Genomic DNA, 14,437 nt, shown 5'->3' on the forward strand with positions numbered 1-14,437 from the left:
TTTTACATTAGAGAACAGGCGGCAGCTTACTTGCTCAAGGTCATGTCGTGAGCCCAGAGGCAGCACCAGAACTTGAGGGGCCATCTGGCTGACTCGGGATCCTTTGCTCTCAACCACAGAGCCTTGCCCCACTGAGGCTCCCGCGACGAGACTCTGGAACCACACCTGTCTCTCTGTCTGCCCAGAGGGACTCCCTGAGAGGAAGAGGCAGCTCTCCGAGGGCTCAGGGCTCAGCCCCGGACCCTGAAGAAGAGCTTCCTCTGGACCCTCCTTCCCCGACCCACACATCGGGTAGCATCTAAAGGCCCCGGGGCCAGCCAGGGGCCTAGAGAACAGGCCAATGGGCTGTTAGTGAGACCACGACCCCGTTGGCCAGAGAAGGCTGACACTGGGGACTCAAAGGGCAGCTCGTGTTTGCTTCAAGGTGTGCGGTGTGTCCAGCGCCAGGATGTCTTCCCCTCCCCTTTACATTCTGCCCCGTTCATGGCATAAAAGGGTGGCCTTCCCTGGGACTTTCCTGGCCGGTCCCTTCTCCCTGCCTCTGGAGTTCCAGGGGGACCCCACGTCGTGCCTCATCCGGACTGAGGAGGCGCTGGGAGGAGGCAGAGGGCCTCCAGACAGCGCAGACTCCGCTGGGAGGACAGGTTCCCCCGGCCCTACCTGGCCCCCGTCACCCCGGATGCCGGGCGTGAGTGCTGTCTTCCGGAGCACGTCAGATGGCCACAGGTAGAAAAGTCAAGTCAAGGTGAGGAGCTGGACCTAATGGGGGGTGGTGGTGGCGGGGAATTGGGCGAATTTTCTTTGAAGGCCCCGCCACCGAGTTTCCGACGTGGCTTTTCCCACGGCGGCCCGGGAGCCTGACTTTATCACTCCCTAATCTCAGTTTAATTGCTGTGGTCAGTTCGCCCTGCACTTAATAACCCACAGCTCGGGATATTGTTGAATATGGTTGACACACACTTTGCTTTAAATGTCAGCGCTGGCTGGGCCTGGGGACTTGGCAGGCTCCCCGGGAGAGATGGCAGAAAGAGCCGTGTCATCTGCCCGGCGTCTGGGATGCTGGTATGTTGGCTCTAACCTTCTTGGCTTGAAGGCTCAGCCACTGCCCAGAGATGAACTGTTGGACGGGGGGGTCGCCATCTCCCGCCGGCCTCCGAGGCCCACCCGGCTCCGATCTGCTTTCCTCTCGCTGAGCCTCACGTCGGGGAGCCCATGGCGAAGGGGTGACGGTCAGGCAACCATCCTGCGCTTGGAACGAGGGTTGCGGCCACACACATGGGAGTCCCCCGTTGGCCCTAGTGCTGTGTGCGGCCTGGTCTGGGTGGTGTGTTTGTGACCAAGACCCCAGTGGGGGCTGTTGGGTAAATATCACACTCTGGTTGAAGGCTTGTAAGCAGTGTCAGTGAGGACAGCTGGGCCCGGATGGGCTCGGCCGGCCACCCTCCTATGGCGGCCTCATCCAGCAGACCGGATACATTTTGGCTACCCAACTCGACTTTCGTTCCTTCTGCTTCTGGTGGTCTGTGGTTTAGCTGGATGGCCCAAGCTAAGGGGGCTTCCCAGCTGGCCTCCCAGGTCCTCCCAACTCTCTACAGAAATTGCTTTTGATTCCCCAGGACACAAGCATCCAGGAGTACCTTTCTGGAAGGACCCCTGATCCAAGCTGAGCCAATCAGCTCCTCTTCCCTGGGGATCAGGAACGCAAGACGAATGGACAGTACTGCCACGTCTGAGGGTGTCCTGAATGGGAACTCACAGTCCCCTGGGGGCAAGGGACTGCCGTATTTTGCCAGTGGACCTGGTGACAGAGGAAAAAGCATGTAGTGTGCAGACACAGAGGCAAAAGGGGAGAGTCCTCCCCTCGATGGTTCTCTAGCTTCTGGTTTCAGTGTCCCCAAAAGGAGCAGTGCTCTCCTGCCCTTAGCTTCCCTGAGATATCCCAAAGCCTTGTGACAACCTCCTGCCCCTACTTTGGGGAAGCCACTTGGGTTGCTTTGCCATTCTCAACCAAGAGCCGTGCCTCCAACAATCAGGAAAGTATTCTACACAGCTGGCCAGGCTGAGGGCTGGTCCTGCTTTCATGAATTCATATCTGGGATACGGTGTGGGGGGTGGGCAACGGGAACATGTCGGGTGGGAGTCTGTTGGGGGTCACACTGACCTTGCGGGCGGCGGACATTTTTTCCTAGGCCTGGAGCACCCATCAAGTTCCTCTCCTTGGTTGGGTTTCTCTTTCCACTTTTGACATTTGGGGAGGCGCTGGAATCTGGTGTCCGAACCCCAGAACCTAGCCTGCGCCGTTTGTTCTCACCTCCGGTCACACTGTCCGGTCACACTCTGGTTGCACTGTGTAGGTGAGGACAGCCCCTTGCAGACTGTTTGGAAAGCTCAGGCTTAACCTGCAGTCCTGAATGTCAATCTGAGAGCTACTCCTCCATGGGCATTTACCTTTCGGGCTCAGCGCTAGGCGATACGTCTACATCCGGGGACCCCTGACACCCGGAGACATCCTGTCCTCCAGGTAGCACAGTGGCTAGGCCCACAATACTTCTGGGATGCACGAGAAGGTCTTCATGTGAATTTCTTTTATTTTTTTTATTTTTTTTTTTTGTTTTTTTTTTTTGTGAATTTCTTTTAAAATCAGAAGAAGAAGAAGACAAATGTGATAGCAATAAATATATAACAAAACCAGCCCAGATTCGATTTGTTTTTATACCAACATGGTTGTAAACTGTTTAATTGTAACTTTTTTTTTTTTTTTTCAAATGAAGGAAGGGGCGCATAAGACTAAAAATGCCCAAAGCCCACAGACAATGTCGCCCGGTGGTTCTGTCCACACTCCCAGTCCTCAGCATAAGTGGGGGTTCCAGCTTCCTGGGAACCCCAGGTGGAACCCACCATCAAAGCAGAGAGATGTGCCATGAATTGTTTAGTAAGGTCAGTGCAGAGGGCAGCGACCCCAAGTGTCTGCTGCTCCGACTCCCATGTCCCAGCCTTGCCTGTCCTGTCCAGATGGGGGCAGGGGGCCACCTGCTGCTCTTGGGTCCTTATTTTTCCTGTCTGGATTAGGCTCAAAGTATAGCCAAATGGAGGCCTGAGTTCCAAGCAGAAGCTTGGAAGACTCTGCCTTCTGCCCAGAGGTGCAGACATTGGCCCTTGCAGACCATCATGCACTTGAACACTACCCGTTCGATCTCTCTCTTTTTTAATATTTTATTTATTTATTTAACAAAGAGAGCACAAGCAGAGGGGAGCAGGAGAGGGAGAAGCAGGCTTCTCACTGAGCTAGGATTCCGATATGGGTCTCGGTCCCAGGACCCTGGGATCATGACCTGAGCCGAAGGCAGACACTTAACTGACTGAGCCACCCAGGCACCCCTATCCTGATCTCTTACAGGAAGGAACCAGGCTAATGCCTTCCTTCCTTTCCTTCAGAACATAATGAGAGCCGCCAAGTGTCACAGGCATCCCCCGCATTGTTTAACTGAAGGATCCCAGCAGCCCCAAAGGAGGGTACTACAATCAGCTCCATTTTACAGACACAGAAACTGAGACTCAGAGAGACTAAGAGGTTTAGGTAAGTTCAGAAAGATAATAAGTAGTGGGGATAGGATTTGGTCTGCCCGACACCAGAGTTTATACACCCTTGTACCCCTGTCCCCAACCAGAGGGCTGGCTTCTGGGTGGAGGGGTTACAATCCCCCAAAGAAGCAGTATGCTCTGAGGCAGTGTTTCCAAGGGAGGCATGAATGTGGAGTCTTGGCCATCCCCAGGAGACTTTGGGTATCATATAAAATGAGCTTTTTTTGTTTATTCCATAGTTTCATGGGCATATAAGCAAGGACATGGAGTTCATCCACCAAAACCATTATTTCCTGAGTATTCCTCCTAGTGGAAGGTAGATAAGTTTTCACAGGGGAGTTGACTTCGAGAAAAATATGAAGTCAGTCACGGGACAGCTGACCTACAGATAAAGCAAAAACCAAAATAAAACAAGACAAAAACTTTAAATCCTGCTCTGAGGAAGAGACACCTCTAGATTCCGGTCATAATCTCTGAGTTTGAGTCATCTTACGACTGTCCTTAAAGAAGAAACTTCGGTTCTCCCAGACTCAGTTTCCCCATCTGAAAAATGGGGAGGGTCCCCACAGGGTGGTTGTAAAGATGCAAAGTGTTGTCACACGGTAAATGTGTTGCCAGGGTCTGTGTGAAAATCAGGGGAAGTAGGACAGGGAGTGCCTCTGGCAGGCGCCTCTCCTGCTGTAAGCTTTTGGACAGGGAGCTGGAGAGGTATTCTTGGACAGGAAGACTGGGGAGCGGTTAGGCTAAGAACTTGGAGTTCTCCGTGCTTAATTCCACTTGGGACCTACCCTAGAATTGCTAGGCCTCCCAAGTAACATGATATAAATCCATTTAATTGAACATGAGCCTTAATTGCCAAAATTACCTGTAACATTAGCTTCTTCTGCAGCTGTGCCCTCTCCTGGGGCTGATGCCAGTTCTCAGGGGATGACTAGGTCCCAGTTGGGCCGGGCCCTAATGGGGTAGGCTGTCCATGACTTTGATCATTCATGATGGGACCTAGAAGCTGTGGAGAGATGTCAGGACTGGGCCTCTCGGCTTGCTCTCCCTCCAGCATCTCTGACCCTTGACACAGCCTATCTAGCTTCTCCTCCAAAATGCCTCCCCTGGTTAAAGATGTCAAAGAAGTCTCTTGTTTTTTCTGGAATCTCCTCCAATCCTGGATGTCAGGACCCATGTCCGGTGTTTCTATTAGAACCCCTAACCACAGAGCTCACAATGTTCAACCAGTGGGACCACTCAGCATTACTGAGGATTTCTAGTAACCAGAGGGGACAGGAGACATGAAATAAATCCTGGTGGTGGCCACCACAGGCCATGAGTCTTTGCCTCAAATACCCTTATTTTCATTAAGTAATGTAAGGAGATTAAAAACAACCCAAAGAAAGAGCAGTTAACACAGATCTACCAGTTATCAATGAAATGCAAATTAAAATTTAAATCATATATATCTGTTCGCCTATCAGACTGAAAAAAATTTTCAAGCGTAACATTTCAGTATTGCGTAATGTGGGGGAAAGACTGTTTTTTAGTTCTAGTGGCAGTATAATTTCGTTGAGAAAACTTGGCAGGATTAGCTAACATTAAAACTGCCTAGGCATGCCCCTTGACCTAGCAATTCTACCTCTAGCTCTCTATCGACCTTAGGAAAGTGATTGCACAAGAACTCAGAATACTTTGCACAAAGATGTCCATTGCAGCGTTGTTTAGGCAGCAGCTGGAAACAACCTAAATGTCCATCCCAGGGCAATGCTTAAATGATGTATGGAGGCAGCTGTCACCTCCCCAGGATTTAATTCATGTTCCAGTCTCCTCTGATCAGCATGAACTCTCAGTGATGACCAAAGGGTAGAACTGTGTACAGACTTGGAAAACTCTCTAAGACTTGCTGTCGGTGAAAACAAAACAAAACGGGGAACAGAAAGATCCAAACAGTTGCAAAGTGAACTATATAAAGGCAACACTTACAAAACAAAAACAAACAGACTTACAGAAGAAAGTCGAAGCAATACCGTACTTCTAGAGGTATCTATAGAAAAAGGTCAAGAGACAGAACCAGCACGTTAATGACAATAGTCACCTCTGACCAGGGATATAGGATTGGGGGAGGAGATCTCAAGTTTTATATCAAGGTTTTGAAAACCATTTTTATAAATGAATATATTCGTTTCGACTCTTTCTATAATTAACAATAAATATATTGATGGGGTTGGGTGAAGGCTATGTGGAGAGTTATATTCTGTCACCCTTTGTATTTGTCCAAATTCTCCATAATAAAAATTTAAGAATTAAACAATAAGTTTGGCATGATAAAAATGATGACCTCACAAAAATATTGCTCCTTCTAAAAGATCTGTTTGATGTGCCCAGCTCTGCCCCCAGGGTGGACCTGGCTGACTTGGACGTCTTTGGGTCGTAGGGCTGTTGACTGAGGGTCTGACTCCCTGAATGAATGAATGAATGAATAAATGAATGGATTGTTTCATTGAAAGGGAGTAGGATCTACCAAAATGGAGACCTACCTTTTGAGGACTCATTCCTGGTGTTTCTAGCTCTTGACCTATGCAAGTGAATGTGGGAAATGCGGCTCACGCTCTTCCTCAGGACTGGAGAGGAGAGTATCTTGGGGTGGTGGTATTTCTAAAGGAGGGAAAAAAAGGCTTCTTTACCCCACACTCAGCCCAGTCGTCAATGAGACACTCCTTTACAGGGGCCCACGCTGCTCCTTCCTCAGGGCTCTGGGCTAAGCTCTGGCATATAGAAGAGGTTCTGTGGATGGTTTCTAGACTATTGAACAGGATGAGAGGGGGGACTTGCTACACGGAACTCCTGGCGAGGATCCACAGGTCTAAAATCCACCTTGGACCAGGTTTGGAATCCCATTACTCATTCCTACCACTCTCCGGTTGGGTGTTGGGAGGAAGATGGGGAGCTTGGAAAAGGAGAGAGGAGTGAGGGGAACAGACACAGAAAAGGGGATATGGGGGCCAAACGCACATCTTGTGTTCACCTCCAAGGACAATCAGTTATAACCCTGGAGATGGTAAGAAATTAAAGAGAGACCAAGCTCCCTGCCAACTGAGTATTAATTTTTAAAGTCTCCGAAATCTCGGGGTGTGGAGAGAAGCAAATGCCCCTGTATCTTCTCCATGATCTCATGCTGTATGCATCATAAGACACATGCCTATCAAAGCTCCAAGTAACTGCGACCTGAAATCCCAGTCTTGTACAGACACAGGGTTTCATGACGCTAACCATGGTGATGCCCGGTAAGTCCTTGGGGGCTTCCAGGGAGATGGGAATCCCCAGGGAGTGAGGTGGTGGGACAGAGGGTCTGGGCGCCTCTCCACTGGGCCATGTGCACCGTCCCAGGCTGGCCCGTAACTGGAGCCCCTGGAAGGTCATTAGGAATGTGACATCCAGGTGGCCTGGGCGGCCATGCCCAACAGGTGGGTGGGGCGCGTCTTACTCAAATGTGGTTCAGCTGGGGCTGGGGGTGAAGCTGGGGTAGCCGCGATCTGCTGCCTTTACTCTCCAAGGGCGCCCACCCTTTGAATTTCCCTCCTAGCCTACCCAGGCTCCGGGCAAAGCCCAGCCTCTCTCCCCCTCCCGTTGTCTTTGTCTCTGTGGCGGAAAATTTGAAAGCCCAGCATATTGGATTTCTTTTTAGCACACCGATAAGGCAGAGGAAACATCTGTGGCTTGAGACAAAAATGTGTGAAAGATGGGGGGGGCGGGGGGGGGGGATAGGAGCGTTCTGTCTTGCAGAACGTTTTATCTCCTTGCTAGACACCTCCTTTATTAAACTTAAATTTATAGGTCGAAACACGAACGCGACAGAGGAGACAGAAGGCTGAAATCCAAAAGGCAGGAATTAAAAGGCAATCTTGCAAAGTCACAATTCCAGAGTTAAATGCGGACGCATTCGTTGGGCTTTACTCCCCCCTGCCCCGCCCGCTCCCTTTCCTTGGCCATCGAGCCCCAAGAGCTCCGCCACCTGTGGTACCCGTCTCAGATTTATTATCAGTTTCCAGGGACTGGGAGAACAGCCTCTCCACCCGCCTCTTAATAAATCAGGCGCTGAAAGTGGTTCAGATGACAAGCTGACAGAAGATGCCTGGACCCTGGCGGGATGGCCCTTTCTAGCCCCTGAGGCAGGCCGTTGGCCCTTCTGCATAATCCCAAGGAGAGAGAGAGGATGGGAGAGAGAAGATCAGATTTGGGACAGGAGCGCCGCCTCCTGTAGCATCCCCACGCCTTGCCCCTCCCTGCCTGCCGCGCGCGCCCTGGGCTCTGGGATCCCAGGCTGAATCCAAAGGAGCCTCACGGTGCCAGGCTGTGTGATGGGCAGGAACGGCCAGCTTCAGGAGGGGGATGCCCTGCCTTGAAATAGCCACAGTGCACTCTGTAAGTGGGCCATTTGTTGTTTGATGTGTTAGAAGTTTCATCAAACCTCTGGGCATATTTATACAATTAGAGCGGCAAGCGAAAGAAAACAGCACAGTGACAAATTGGGCTCGTGCACTCTGATTAACTTGTTAAGCTAAATAAATGGCATAGGAAACGTGCCCCATTTGAATTTATGAAATTGCTTCTCATCAAGATCGATGGCCGCTGGACCAGTCCGGGGCAGGCAGCTGGTATATGCTCTGGCTAGAATTCGATGTGAGTACAGGAGATGAGAGGACACCATCCCCCCCACTCCATACAAAACGACACATCCTGGAGACAGGGGCCAAGCCGGGCTGCTGTTCTGTCCAAATCTCCTAGCCACACTGACTCCAGCACCAGCGACTCCCCTCGACCAGAACCCAGATGGCGAGCTGACTCCCATCACGCAGTGTTCTCCGGGTTCTTGGTTTTTACGAGCAAGATGACCAGCACAAAAGCCAGAGGGCATGGGGTTGGGGTTGAAAAACCCTGTAGATCAATCTACATCGCCTACGCTTTCAGCCACCACAGGAGATGCCTCCCAGCGCTGAGCTGTGTCAGATCGCAACAGACAAAAACAAACATTTATCGGGGACTTGCGTTGTATTGGGACACAGGTTTCCTACTCTTAAGTCAATGATCGCAACGGCTTGCTGACAAACAGGCTAGTATTATTCCCATTTTCCAAATGGGCACAAAGAGAAAGTCCATGGGAGAGTGCAGGGAAGCTGTAGCGAATGGCAGTGCTGGAACTTGAACCTGGGTGAGGCTGGTCCGCAGAGTCTGTTGTGTTCACAGCCCGCCTTGCTGCCTGCCTCTGGGCCTCAGGGACCCCCCGGGGCTCCTCAAAGGGATCCCTGAGCCCCGTAAGGTCTGAAATATCCTTTTTCTTTTTTAAGATTTAAAAAATTCTTAAATTAAATTTAATCTAACATTTAATTAATTTTAATTCAATGATTTTATTTTATTTAAATTTAATTAATTTTAATTTAATTTAATTTTTAAATATTTTTAAGATTTTTAAAGATTTTTTTCTTAAGATTTATGTATTTATTTTAGAGAAAGAGAGAAAGTGAGCAGAGGGTAGGGGCAGAGGGAGAGAGAGTCTTAAACAGACTCCTTGCTGAGCGCAGAGCCGGATCCCGGGCTTGATCCCACAATCCTGAAATCATGACCTGAGCTGAAACCAAGAGTCTCAAACAAAATGGTTTATATAAATAAGAAATTGGGGCTAGAGGGATATATCACAGGGCCTCTAGAATGTTCCATCACGACATGCCGCTGAACTGGCCAGATTGTGCTACAAACACCTTGATTAACTCAAGAGATTTTTAGCTGACAACCAGGGAGTGGAGTCCTCCTATCACAAAGACCTCAGAATGAGAAAGTGGCTTTAGAATTAAATAATGGGTAAAAAGCTGGAAGAACTTTCAGGCACAGAGAGAAAGAAAACCTGCCTTGTCTTAATTAGACAGTTGGCAGAGTTATGGACATTCGAGTTGCTTCTGGTGAGGGTTCAGAGGGGAGCAACACACAGAAGTCAACGTGGAGACAGAGGTGGAGGCTAGAGGGAGGGATATGGCCTCGAGGCAAGAATGCTGGTGGCCTCCAGAGCTGGAGAAACAGAGACAGCTTCTCCCCCCCAGAGCCTCTGCACAGGGAGTGAGGTCTGTGGACACCTTAATCTCTGCTCAATTTTATTTTATTTTATTTTATTTTATTTTATTTTATTTTATTTTTTTAAAGATTTTATTTATTTATTTGACAGAGAGAAATCACAAGTAGACGGAGAGGCAGGCAGAGAGAGAGAGGGAAGCAGACTCCCTGCTGAGCATAGAGCCCGATGCGGGACTCGATCCCAGGACCCCGAGATCATGACCTGAGCCGAAGGCAGCGGCTTAACCCACTGAGCCACCCAGGCGCCCTCTGCTCAATTTTAGACTTCTGGCCTCCAAAACTTGAAAGAATAGGGGTGCCTAGGTGGCTCAGTCATTAAGCGTCTGCTTTTGGCTCAGGTCATGATCCCAGGGTCCTGGGATGGAGCCCCACATCGGGCTCCCTGCTCAGCGAGGAATCTGCTTCTTCCTCCCCCACTGTGATCTCTCTCGCGCTTTCACTCTCACTCAAATAAATAAATAATATCTTAAAAAACAAACAAACAAAAACGTGAGAGAATAAATTTCGGTCACGTTGAGCTGCTGAGTTGGTGGTAATTTGCTCTGACAGCCTCAGGAAGCTAATGAATTCTGAGAAACCTTACCTTCATATTCCACAAACCCCCACCATTTCATATACTTGGTGCGTTCTCATACTTCAGACCAAAAGACACCTCCTCAAAGTGGCCTCCCGTACCCCCTAACTAGAGCAGGTGAACCTCTTGTTAACCTTGGTCATGGCCCTCAGTTAAACCTAAAAGTCTTAGTTTCTGTGCTTGTGTTCTGTGTGTCTTCCTCTCTTTAGTATACGAACCCTGGACGGTCAGGGACTGTGCACCCTACTGCCTGCTGTACCCCCAGCGTCCAGCAGAAAGCCCGCAACAGAATGGATAGCCCTTGAAGATTTGTTGAATGAATGCATGACCTTTCACAGGGTTCTGAACGTCAACTTGAGTTTCACTGGTATTAATAAGACCGGCTAGCTTCCTAGCTTGCCTTGATCAACAAGTACTGGTGGCTCTTTGAGTTCCTAGTTTGGATCCTTCGCCTGTCCCAGGATGTGAGTCTGTTTAATATTCATTTGCTCATTCACTCATTCAATAAATATTTATTTATTCGGGGCTTTATTTTGTGTGAGGCAGTCCACTGATGATTCCTAATTGGGCTATTTTTTTTCCCCTGTTGAATTTCAGTGGAGGAAGAAAAAAGCAATTGTAGCATTTTTCAAGGCAAAATAAGCCATACAACAACCACAGACCACAAACAACAAAACAATCTTTCATGAGGCTAATTAGTCCTGAGCCTTAAAAAAAAAAACAAAAAAAAACAAAAAAAACCCTGCTAATTCTGGAACAGTCTTTGAAGGCTTTTTGAACAGAATGGTAATCAGGAAACTTCAGCCTTCACCAAGCAAGTGCTCAGAGAAAAACAAGGCGCTCCAGAGTTGTGAACTTTCTGTAACTCTGATTTGGCTGAGTTTTCTTCTGATAAGGAAATTTTAAGGACATTGATGGGCAAGCGAAGCCCATTCATTGCACACACGGGTTCTTTCAACCGACTTCAGGATATACACGCAGTGTCCTAATCAGAAGTGTTTCTTTCTGTTTAAAACCCAGAAGGGTAGCTGACATCTTTTATCAAAAAGACAGACAATTCTTATCCCCTGACAATTCCAGATTATGGGTCCCAGGAGGCTCTCCTTACACTGGTATTTTATCACCGGAATCAGAGCGACTGCTGTTTATTTTCTGAACCTGCGCATAGTTTTCAAGGTGTTTCCAGCAGGGCCGGGGCTGACAGTGACACGTGTTATTGTCACATTGCTAGATCTGAAAGAAAACACCAGATAAATAAATATCAGGGTTTTCTTGGATCTCTTTTTGCTATCATGGGCACGGGAGGTACTGGTATTTGTTAAGGTACAGCTCCTCTCTGCTTGGTGAGGCCCTTTCCCCTTTCATCTCCCCTCTGGTGGAGCAGGGGGAGGAAGGCTGGAGGCTGGCAGCCCAGCGAGGACAGCCATTTAAACCCAGTGCCTGCTGAGTCTGGGCGAGGGATACAGGGCAGCGAAGGCGGCCTGGAGATGAAGTTCCCTCCGCCGAGGGGGTGGGGTGGAGTCTGGCCACACTGTCTTCTCAGTCCCCCGGGCAGGTTATCTTGGTGGGAGAGTCCCTGTGGCCGGATTACGAGTCAGGTGACACGGGCTGGGGTCCCAGTGCGGTAGGTCACCTAACCTCTGAGCCTCTGCTTCCCGGTCCGCAGAACAGGATACCAGGACCTACCTCCCCCGCCCCACCTCCCTCCCCAGGTGCAGAGGGAAGTGCCCATCTCCAGTCAGAGCAGCTCCTTAATGTCCCCCAGACACCTGCTGCCCATTTCCCTACTTACCTCCCCCGCCTCTGCCCCCACCCGCCCTTTTCTCTTCTATGGATCACACCTTTCTCTGCCTTTTGCCTATTTTTGATCTCCTTATCTTCGATCAGGCGATGACGTCAACAAACCGTGGCCCTTGGGCCACATCTGGCCTGCTGCCTGGCTTTGGAAATACAGTTTCCCTGGAACACAGCCATGCCCACTCATTTACATATTACATATTGTCTGCAAGTGTGGCAAAGCTGAATGGTTGCAACAGAGACCATATGGCCCCCAAAGCCTAAAATCTGCACGATCTGGCCCTTTCCGGAAGAAGTTTGCCAACCCTTGTACTTGATGCTCTCCTAGACATAAACCATTCTGATTTCCACTCATCCTTGAAGACCCGCCTGGAGTTCTAAATCTGCTTGGCGCTCCTCCATGCATGTTAATCGTTTTGTGTGGAAAAAGGTTTCCATGATCAAATCCCTTGGGAGAATCCTAAGTCAAAGGAACGTAGTCAGACGTCGTGGCTAAATGTAGGACTTGTCAGAGCATTTAAGGGGCCTCTGTGCATTGGGAATCCCCACCAGGGGAATGTAGTGTGCAGCATTTCCCAAGCCTTTTTCCCCACCGGGCCACTAAGTGTTGAAGAGCTTGACTCTGCTTCTCTAACTATTCTTTCCCTTTGCGTGATGTCATCTGATCCCATAGCTTCAGAATATTTTTATCTGAAAATTTGGTTTCTAGCCTGGGTCTTTCCTCTGGGCTCTAGACACCAGTCTCCCTTTATCTACAATTGTCAAATAGATAACTCCAACTTCAAGTGTTCCAAATGCACTTGCTCTCCTCCCATCTTTATATCCATCATAGGAAGCGGCGATGCTGTTGATCAGTTGCGGGGGTCGAAAACCGAGGACCTTCTTGACTCCTCTCTTCCTCTTGTGCCCTTTATCAAATGTATCAACACATCTGTTGTCTTCAACTACAAATTGCATTCTGCACGGGACCACTTCTCACCCACTGCTACGAGTGACGAGCCAAATCGAATCCACCGATATCTCCCCTGAATTCCGGCAACAGCCTCCAGATTGGACTTCCTGCTTCTGCTCTTGCCCCCGTGGTTCATCCTATGCACAGCAGAGTGATCAACTGAATCTTAAGTCCAAACATGTCACAACTTTCCCTGGCTTAAAATACTTCAAGGAAAATATTTCTGTTCCAACCTGAATGAATATGGAATTTCCTGAATGGCTTTCTAGGTTCTAGATAATCAGGTCTTCACCTAACTCTTACCTCGGGCCAATTTTGCCCTTAAGCCCAGTAACCCCAGGGCCTTTGCACATGCTAATGTTGCATCTTGGAAAGCTCACTGTCATTCTGTTTCCTGCTCCCATCTTTTCAAGTCCTCTTCTGCCTCATCATTGTCATATAAGTCTTTCTTAACTTGATAGATAGTTAGAGAGTTCCTTGCTCATCAACCCAAAGAACACCCAGTTTCTTCATATCAAATTATTCTACCATATAATCTTCATGGTTCTCATCAGAACCGCAGATTATCTTACTGCTTTATTGTTTTCATGCTTTTTTTCTGTCTCCCACTGGGTAAAAGCTTCATGAGGGGAAGAACCAGGCCTGTTTTTCTTTTACCATCACTAGGGATCCAGAGCCCAAGACAGTGCCAGGCACATGGTAGCTATTTGACAATAGGCGATTGTTGATGTGCTGACTCATAACCTCCTTTATCTACAGAGCACCCCCGTACCAGCATTTTAGATTATTGTTATAACAACAACAACACCTGACATTCATTGAGGGTTGGTTGCCAGGGACCATGCTAAATGCTTTTCATTTGTTATCTCATGCAGGCCCTCCAATTAACCTATAGAGCTCAAGAGCTGGTGCTATTTGTATTCCCATTTCACAGGCAAGGAAACTGAGGCACTAAGGGACCAAGTTACTTGCCTACGATTGCACATCTGGTTATCTAGATCTGATTCCAGAGCCATGCCTGTGGGCAATGATGCTAGGCTTATAGCTGTGTCATGGTGGCCAGCATTCGCAAGGTCAACAGCATTGTGACCAATTTCATGTCTGACCCATGGCTTCTGATTTGAGGAGGGGCTCTGCTATCTGGTGTGCCATTATTTCGAACGTCCCTTCGCTACATCAAAAACCTTATTTTCGGGGCGCCTGCGTGGTTCAGTGGGTTAAAGTCTCTGCCTTCGGCTCAGGTCATGATCTCAGGGTCCTGGGATTGAGTCCCACCCACATCGGGCTCTCTGCTCAGCAGGGAGCCTGCTTCCTCCTCTCTCTCTGCCTGCCTCTCTGCCTACTTGTGATCTCTCGCTCTCTCTCTCTCTCTGTGTCAAATAAATAAATAAAATCTTTTAAAAAAATTTTTTAAAAAAAGCTTT

This window comes from Mustela erminea, chromosome 19, assembly GCF_009829155.1.
Source record: "Mustela erminea isolate mMusErm1 chromosome 19, mMusErm1.Pri, whole genome shotgun sequence".
Classification (NCBI taxonomy): domain Eukaryota; kingdom Metazoa; phylum Chordata; class Mammalia; order Carnivora; family Mustelidae; genus Mustela; species Mustela erminea.